Source organism: Haemaphysalis longicornis, unplaced genomic scaffold (genome assembly GCF_048455015.1).
Source record: "Haemaphysalis longicornis isolate Haplotype H1 unplaced genomic scaffold, Haemaphysalis longicornis Haplotype H1 scaffold_27, whole genome shotgun sequence".
NCBI lineage: Eukaryota > Metazoa > Arthropoda > Arachnida > Ixodida > Ixodidae > Haemaphysalis > Haemaphysalis longicornis.
In genome coordinates, this window is record NW_027526325.1 from 4,086,365 (window position 1) to 4,095,201 (window position 8,837).

Consider the following 8,837-nt stretch of genomic DNA (forward strand, 5'->3'; position numbering starts at 1 on the left):
CCCCGTGTGGTCGGAGTGGGAGTGGAGCTGGCTACCAACCCCGAGCACAGAAAAAAATTACATTGACATAAATACTCCCTAAAGTGGAGGGGAAAAGTAGCCACGCCGATAGCGTAGTGGTTATCGCAGCAGACCGGCATTCTGCAGGTCGTGGGTTTGGATACCACCTGGCGGACATATTTCTCCACTTTCTTTCTTTCCAAATTTTTTATCGGTTTCAATGACCTACCATATCCTCCCCTATGCTTTCCGAGGTTTTCTTGACCGCCAACCTTTATTTTATGTCGTATTTCAACGCGTCCCTGATTGCTATTCTAAATCGCTACATGCATAGCGAGGGCCTCTGTTCTGGCAGTCTTGGTGCCATAGGGAGGTTAAGAGGGTTCAACGCTGGCCGACCACTCTCAAAATGTCGTAGACACTCGAGTCACGGCCGGGGGGTTTAAAAGAAGGTCCCCTTCACCCCGAGAAGTGAGAGTCGGAGCGGTGCTGGCTACCACCCCCAATCTCGGGAAAAAATTTCATTGGCATAAATACCCCAGAAAGTGGAGGGGAAAACTAGCCCCGCTGGTTGCGTAGTGGTCATCGCACCAGACAGGTATTCTGCAGGTCATGAGTTCGGATCCCAGCTGGCGGGCATTTTTTTCTCCACATTTTCTCTCAACATTTTTTGTCTGTTTCAATGACCTACCATATCCTCCCCTTTGCTTTACGACGTTTTCTTGACTACCAACCCTTATTTGCTGTCTTATTTCAACGGGTCCCTTATTTTCTATTCTGATTCGGTACATGCATAGCGAAGGCCTCTGTTCTGGCAGTCTTGCTGCCATAGGGGGGTTGAGAGGGTTCAACGCTGGCCGACCACTCTCAAAAAGTCGTAGACTCTCGAGGCACGCCCGGGAGGTTAAAAAGACGGTCCCCTTCACCCCGAGAAGTCGGAGTCAGAGTTGCGCTGGCTACCACCCCCAAGCACAGGAAAAAATTACATTGACATAAATACCCCAGAAAGTGGAGGGGAAAACTAGCCCCGCTGGTAGCGTAGTGTTTATCACAGCAGACCGGTATTGTGCAGGTGGTTTGTTCGGATCCCACCTGGCGGGCATTTTTTCTCCACCATATCTTTCCAAATTATTTCACTGTTTCAATGACCTACCATATCCATCATTTGCTTTACGGCGTTTTCTTGATTGCCAACCCTTATTTTCTGTCTTATTTCAACTTGTCCCTTATTTCCTATTCTGATTCGCTACATGCATAGCGAGGGTCTCTGTGCTGGCAGTCTTGGTGCCATAGGGAGGTTAAGAGGGTTCAACGCTGGCCGACCTCTCTCAAAATGTCGTAGACTCTCGAGTCACGGCGGGGAGGGTAAAAAGAAGGTCCCTTTCACCCCGAGAAGTCGAAGTCAGAGTGGCGCTGCCTACTACCCCAGGCACAGGCAAAAATTACATTGACATAAATACCCCAGAAAGTGGAGGGGAAAACTAGCCCCGCTGGTAGCGTAGTGGTTACCGCACCAGAGCGGTATTCTGCAGGTCGTGGGTTGGGATCCCACCTGGCGGGCATGTTTCCTCTACCATATCTTTCCAAAATATTTCACTGTTTCAATGACTTACCATATCCATCCTCTGCTTTACGACGTTTTGTTGACTGCCAACCCTTATTTTCTGTCTTATTTCAACGGGTCCCACATTTCCTATTCTTATTTGCTACATGCGGAGCGAGGGCCTCTGTTCTGGCTGTCTTGTGCCATATGGAGATTAAGAGGGTTCAATGCTGGCCGACCACTCTCAAAATGCGTAGACAGTCGAATCACAGCCGGGGGGTTAAAAAGAAGGTCCCCTTCACCCCGAAAAGTCGGAGTCGGAGCGGCACTGGCTACCACCCCCAAGCACAGGAAAAAATTACATTGACATAAATACCCCAGAAAATGGAGGGGAAAACTATCCCCGCTGGTAGCGTAGTGGTCATCGTACCAGACCAGTATTCCGCAGGTCGTGCGTTCTGATCCCACCTGGCAGGCATTTTTTCTCCACCTTTTCTTTCCAATTATTTGTCTGTTTCAATGACCTACCATATCCTCCCCTTTGCTTTACGACGTTTTCTTGACTGCCAACCCTTATTTTTGGTCTTATTAATGGGTGCCCCAATTCCTATTCTGATTAGCTACATGCATAGCAAGGGCCTCTGTACTGGCAGTCTTGGCGCCATAGGGAGGTAAGAGGGTACAGCGCTGGTCGACCACTCTCAAAATGTCGTAGAGTCTCGAGTCACGGCCGGGGGGTTAAAAAAAAGGTCCGCTCCACCCCGAGAAGTCGGAGTCGGAGTGGCGCTGGCTACCACCCCCAAGCACAGGAAAAATTACATTGACATAAATACCCAAGAAAGTGGAGGGGAAAACTAGCCCCGCTGGTAGCGTAGTGGTTATCGCAGCAGAACGGTATTCTGGAGGTGGTGGGTTAAGATCCCACCTGGCGGGAATTTTTTCTCCACTTTCTGTCTTTCCAAATTCTTTATCGATTTCAATAACCTACCATAACCTCCCCTTTGCTTTCCTAGGCTTTCTTGTCGGCCAACGCTTATTTTCTCTCTTTTTTCAATGAGTCCCTCATTTCCTATTCTCATTCTCTACATGCATAGCGAAGGCCTCTGTTCTGGCAGTCTTGGTGCCATAGGGAGCATTAGAGGGTTCAACGCTGGTCGACCACTCTAGACATGTCATAGACACTCGAGTCAAAGCCAGGGGGTTAAAAAGAAGGTCTCCTTCACCCCGAGTGGTCGGAGTGGGAGTGGAGCTGGCTACCAACCCCGAGAACAGGAAAAAATTACATTGACATAAATACTCCCTAAAGTGGAGGGGAAAAGTAGCCCCGCCGGTAGCGTAGTGGTTATCGCACCAGACCGGTATTCTGGAGGTCGTGGGTTTGGATACCATCTGGCGGGCATTTTTTTCTCCACTTTCTTGCTTTCCAAATTCTTTATCGGTTTCAATGACCTACCATAACCTCCCCTTTGCTTTCCTAGGTTTTTTTGTCGGCCAACGCTTATTTTCTCTCTTTTTTCAATGGGTAGAAAGTGGAGGGGAAAACTAGCCCTGCTGGTCGCGTAAAGGTTATCGCACCAGACCGATATTCTGCAGGTCTTGGGTTCGGATTCCACCTGGCGGGCATTTTTTTCTCAACTTTCTTTCTTTCCAAATTCTTTATCTGTTTCAATGACCTACCATATCCTCCCCTGTGCTTTCCGAGGTTTTCTTGACTGCCGAAGCCTATTTTCTCTCTTTTAAGTGCGAATGCACTTTATAAGCGACCCTGAATTCCGTTGACCGCTGTCCGTTCACATAGCAAGCAGCTGCGGGTGCGCGCGCTCCTCGTCTTCCTTGGCAACGGGGGGAGATGGCACATACCCAGTGGGAAATTGGCCAGGAATCTTCTCGTCTTCCTTGGCACTGGGAGAGATGGGCGCGCGCTGCCTGGCCGCTGACATGGCACATACCCACGTGGGGGATTGGCCACGAATCGGGCGTGAGAAGGGCTAATGCACCCGCTTTAAGGAGTACTGACACGGAATTTCAAACCGAGATCCGCTCTACCAATCAAGTACAACGACAACACAAATAGGTGTCTGTGAATAAATGCATCTTTCTTTCTTTGTAGTTGTGTGTGTGTGTGGTGTGATCTCTCTTTCGCGAACATTACAGAACCGCGCAAATTCAACTCCTGCATTCGCAATTTCACATTCTTCCCCTCGGGGAAATGCGGGGAATTTTTTTTCAACAAGTCCCTCATTCCTTATTCTGATTCGCTACATGCATAGCGAAGGCGTCTGTTCTGGCAGTCTTGGTGCCATAGGGAGCTCAGGAGGGTTCAACGCTGGTCGAAAACTCTAGACATGTCATAGACACTCGAGTCAAGGACAGGGGGTTAAAAAGAAGGTCGCCTTCACCCCGAGTGGTCGGAGTGGGAGTGGAGCTGGCTACCAACCCCGAGCACAGGAAAAAATTACATTGACATAAATACTCACTAAAGTGGAGGGGAAAAGTAGCCCCGCCGTTAGCATAGTGGTTATCGCACCAGGCCGGTATTCTGGAGGTCGTGGGTTTGGATACCACCTGGCGGGCATTTTTTTCTCCACTTTCTTTCTTTCCGAATTCTTTATCGGTTTCAATGACCTACCATAACCTCCGCTTTGCTTTCCTAGGTTTTCTTGTCGGCCAACGCTTATTTTCTCTCTTTTTTTAACGGGCCCTCATTTCCTATTCTCATTCGCTACATACAGAGCGAGGGCCTCTGTTCTGTTAGTCTTGGTGCCATAGAGAGGTTAAGAGGGTTCAATGCTGGCTGACCACTCTCAAAATGTCGTAGACTCTCGAGTTACGGCCGCGAGGTCAAAAACAAGGTCCCCTTCACCCCGAGAAGTGGGAGTCGGAGTGGCGCTGGCTACCACCCCCAAGCACAGGAAAAAATAACAATGACATAAATACCCGAGAAAGTGGAGGGGAAACTAGCCCCGCCGGTAACGCAGTGGTCATCGCACTATACCGGTATTCTGGAGGTCGTGGGTTCGAATCCCACCTGGAGGGAATTTTTTCTCCACCTTTGCTTTCCAAAATATTTGTCTGTTTCAATACCCTACCATATCTTCTCCTTTGCTTTACGACGTTTTCTTGACTGCCAACCCTTATTTTATGCCGTATTTCAACGCGTCCCTGATTGCTATTCTAAATCGCTACATGCATAGCGAGGGCCTCTGTTCTGGCAGTCTTGGTGCCATAGGGAGGTTAAGAGGGTTCAACGCTGGCCGACCACTCTCAAAATGTCGTAGACACTCGAGTCACGGCCGGGGGGTTTAAAAGAAGGTCCCGTTCACCCCGAGAAGTCGGTGTCGGAGTGGCGCTGGCTACCACCCCCAAGCACAGGAAAAAATTACATTGACATAAATACCCCAGAAAGTGGAGGGGCAAACTAGCCCCGCTGATTGCGTAGTGGTCATCGCACCACATCGGTATTCTGCAGGTCGTGGGTTCGGATCCAAGCTGGCGGGCATTTTTTCTCCACCTTTTCTTTCCAAATTATTTGTCTGTTTCAATGACCTACCATATCCTCCCCTTTGCTTTACGACTTTTTCTTGACTGCCAACCCTTATTTTCTGTCCTATTTCAACGGGTCCCTTATTTCCTATTCTGATTCGCTACATGCATAGCGAGGGCCACTGTTCTGGCAGCCTTGGTGCCATAGGGAGGTTAAGAGTGTTCAACGCTGGCCGACCACTCTCAAAATGTAGTAGACACTCGAGTCACGGTAGGCGGGTTTAAAAGAAGGTCCCCTTCACCCCGAGAAGTCGGTGTCGGAGTGGCGCTGGCTACCACCCCCAAGCACAGGAAAAAATTACATTGACATAAATACCCTAGAAAGTGGAGGGGAAAACTAGCCCCACTGGTAGCCTAGTGGTTATCACACCAGACCGGTATTCGGCAGGTCTTGGGTTCGGATCCCACCTGGCGGGCATTTTTTTTCCACGTTTTCTTTCCAAAATATTTCTTTGTTTCAATGATCTACCATATCCTCCCCTTTGCTTTAAAATGTTTTCTTGACTGCCAACCCTTTTTTTCTGTCTTATTTCAAAGGGTCCCTCATTTCCAATTCTGATTCGCTACATGCATATCGAGGGCCTCTGTTCTGGCAGTCTTGGTGTCACAGGGAAGTTAAGAGAGTTGAACGTGGCTGACCACTCTCAAAATGTTGTAGAATCTCGAGTCATGGCCGGGAGGTTAAAAAGAAGGTCCCCTTCACCCCGAGAAGTAGGCGTCGGAGTGGAGCTGGCTACATTCCCACGCACAGGAAAAAATTACATCGACATAAATAATAAACACCCAAGAAAGTGGAGGGGAAAACTAGCCCCGCTGGTAGCGTAGTGGTTATCGCAGCAGACTGGTATTCTGCACGTGGTGGGTTCAGATCCAACCTGGCGGGAATTTTTTCTCCACTTTCTGTCTTTCCAAATTCTTTATCGTTTTCAATGACCTACCATAACCTCCCCTTTGCTTTCCTAGGTTTTCTTGTCGGCCAACGCTTATTTTCTCTCTTTTTTCAATGCGTCCCTCATTTCCTATTCTGATTCTCTACATGCATAGCGAAGGCCTCTGTTCTGGCAGTATTGGTGCCATAGGGAGCATTAGAGGGTTCAACGCTGGTCGACCACTCTAGACATGTCATAGACACTCGAGTCAAGGACAGGGGGTTAAAAAGAAGGTCCCCTTCACCCCGTGTGGTCGGAGTGGGAGTGGAGCTGGCTACCAACCCCGAGCACAGAAAAAAATTACATTGACATAAATACTCCCTAAAGTGGAGGGGAAACGTAGCCACGCCGATAGCGTAGTGGTTATCGCAGCAGACCGGCATTCTGCAGGTCGTGGGTTTGGATACCACCTGGCGGACATATTTTCTCCACTTTCTTTCTTTCCAAATTTTTTATCGGTTTCAATGACCTACCATATCCTCCCCTATGCTTTCCGAGGTTTTCTTGACCGCCAAACTTTATTTTCTGTCTTAATTCAACGGGTCCCTCATATCCTCTTCTTATTCGCTACATGCATAGCGAGGGCCTTTGTTCTGGCCGTCTTGTGCCATAGGGAGGTTAAGAGTGTTCAACGCTGGCCGACCAGTATCAAAATGCGTAGACACTGGAATCAAAGCCAGGGGGTTAAAAAGAAGGTCCCCTTCACCCCGAGAAGTGAGAGTCAGAGCGGTGCTGGCTACCACCCCCAATCTCGGGAAAAAATTTCATTGACATAAATACCCCAGAAAGTGGAGGGGAAAACTAGCCCCGCTGGTTGCGTAGTGGTCATCGCACCAGACAGGTATTCTGCAGGTCATGAGTTCGGATCCCAGCTGGCGGGCATTTTTTTCTCCACATTTTCTCTCAACATTTTTTGTCTGTTTCAATGACCTACCATATCCTCCCCTTTGCTTTACGACGTTTTCTTGACTACCAACCCTTATTTGCTGTCTTATTTCAACGGGTCCCTTATTTTCTATTCTGATTCGGTACATGCATAGCGAAGGCCTCTGTTCTGGCAGTCTTGCTGCCATAGGGGGGTTAAGAGGGTTCAACGCTGGCCGACCACTCTCAAAAAGTCGTAGACTCTCGAGGCACGCCCGGAGGTTAAAAAGACGGTCCCCTTCACCCCGAGAAGTCGGAGTCAGAGTTGCGCTGGCTACCACCCCCAAGCTCAGGAAAAAATTACATTGACATAAATACCCCAGAAAGTGGAGGGGAAAACTAGCCCCGCTGGTAGCGTAGTGTTTATCACAGCAGACCGGTATTGTGCAGGTGGTTTGTTCGGATCCCACCTGGAGGCATTTTTTCTCCACCATATCTTTCCAAATTATTTCACTGTTTCAATGACCTACCATATCCATCATTTGCTTTACGGCGTTTTCTTGATTGCCAACCCTTATTTTCTGTCTTATTTCAACTTGTCCCTTATTTCCTATTCTGATTCGCTACATGCATAGCGAGGGTCTCTGTTCTGGCAGTCTTGGTGCCATAGGGAGGTTAAGAGGGTTCAACGCTGGCCGACCTCTCTCAAAATGTCGTAGACTCTCGAGTCACGGCGGGGAGGGTAAAAAGAAGGTCCCTTTCACCCCGAGAAGTCGAAGTCAGAGTGGCGCTGCCTACTACCCCAGGCACAGGCAAAAATTACATTGACATAAATACCCCAGAAAGTGGAGGGGAAAACTAGCCCCGCTGGTAGCGTAGTGGTTACCGCACCAGAGCGGTATTCTGCAGGTCGTGGGTTGGGATCCCACCTGGCGGGCATGTTTCCTCTACCATATCTTTCCAAAATATTTCACTGTTTCAATGACTTACCATATCCATCCTCTGCTTTACGACGTTTTGTTGACTGCCAACCCTTATTTTCTGTCTTATTTCAACGGGTCCCACATTTCCTATTCTTATTTGCTACATGCGGAGCGAGGGCCTCTGTTCTGGCTGTCTTGTGCCATATGGAGATTAAGAGGGTTCAATGCTGGCCGACCACTCTCAAAATGCGTAGACACTCGAATCACAGCCGAGGGGTTAAAAAGAAGGTCCCCTTCACCCCGAAAAGTCGGAGTCGGAGCGGCACTGGCTACCACCCCCAAGCACAGGAAAAAATTACATTGACATAAATACCCCAGAAAATGGAGGGGAAAACTAGCCCCGCTGGTAGCGTAGTGGTCATCGTACCAGACCAGTATTCTGCAGGTCGTGCGTTCTGATCCCACCTGGCGGGCATTTTTTCTCCACCTTTTCTTTCCAATTATTTGTCTGTTTCAATGACCTACCATATCCTCCCCTTTGCTTTACGACGTTTTCTTAAATGCCAACCCTTATTTTTGGTCTTATTTCAATGGGTGCCTCAGTTCCTATTCTGATTAGCTACATGCATAGCAAGGGCCTCTGTACTGGCAGTCTTGGCGCCATAGGGAGGTAAGAGGGTACAGCGCTGGCCGACCACTCTCAAAATGTCGTAGAGTCTCGAGTCACGGCCGGGGGGTTAAAAAAAAGGTCCGCTCCACCCCGAGAAGTCGGAGTCGGAGTGGCGCTGGCTACCACCCCCAAGCACAGGAAAAATTACATTGACATAAATACCCAAGAAAGTGGAGGGGAAAACTAGCCCCGCTGGTAGCGTAGTGGTTATCGCAGCAGAACGGTATTCTGGAGGTGGTGGGTTAAGATCCCACCTGGCGGGAATTTTTTCTCCACTTTCTGTCTCTCCAAATTCTTTATCGATTTCAATAACCTACCATACCCTCCCCTTTGCTTTCCTAGGCTTTCTTGTCGGCCAACGCTTA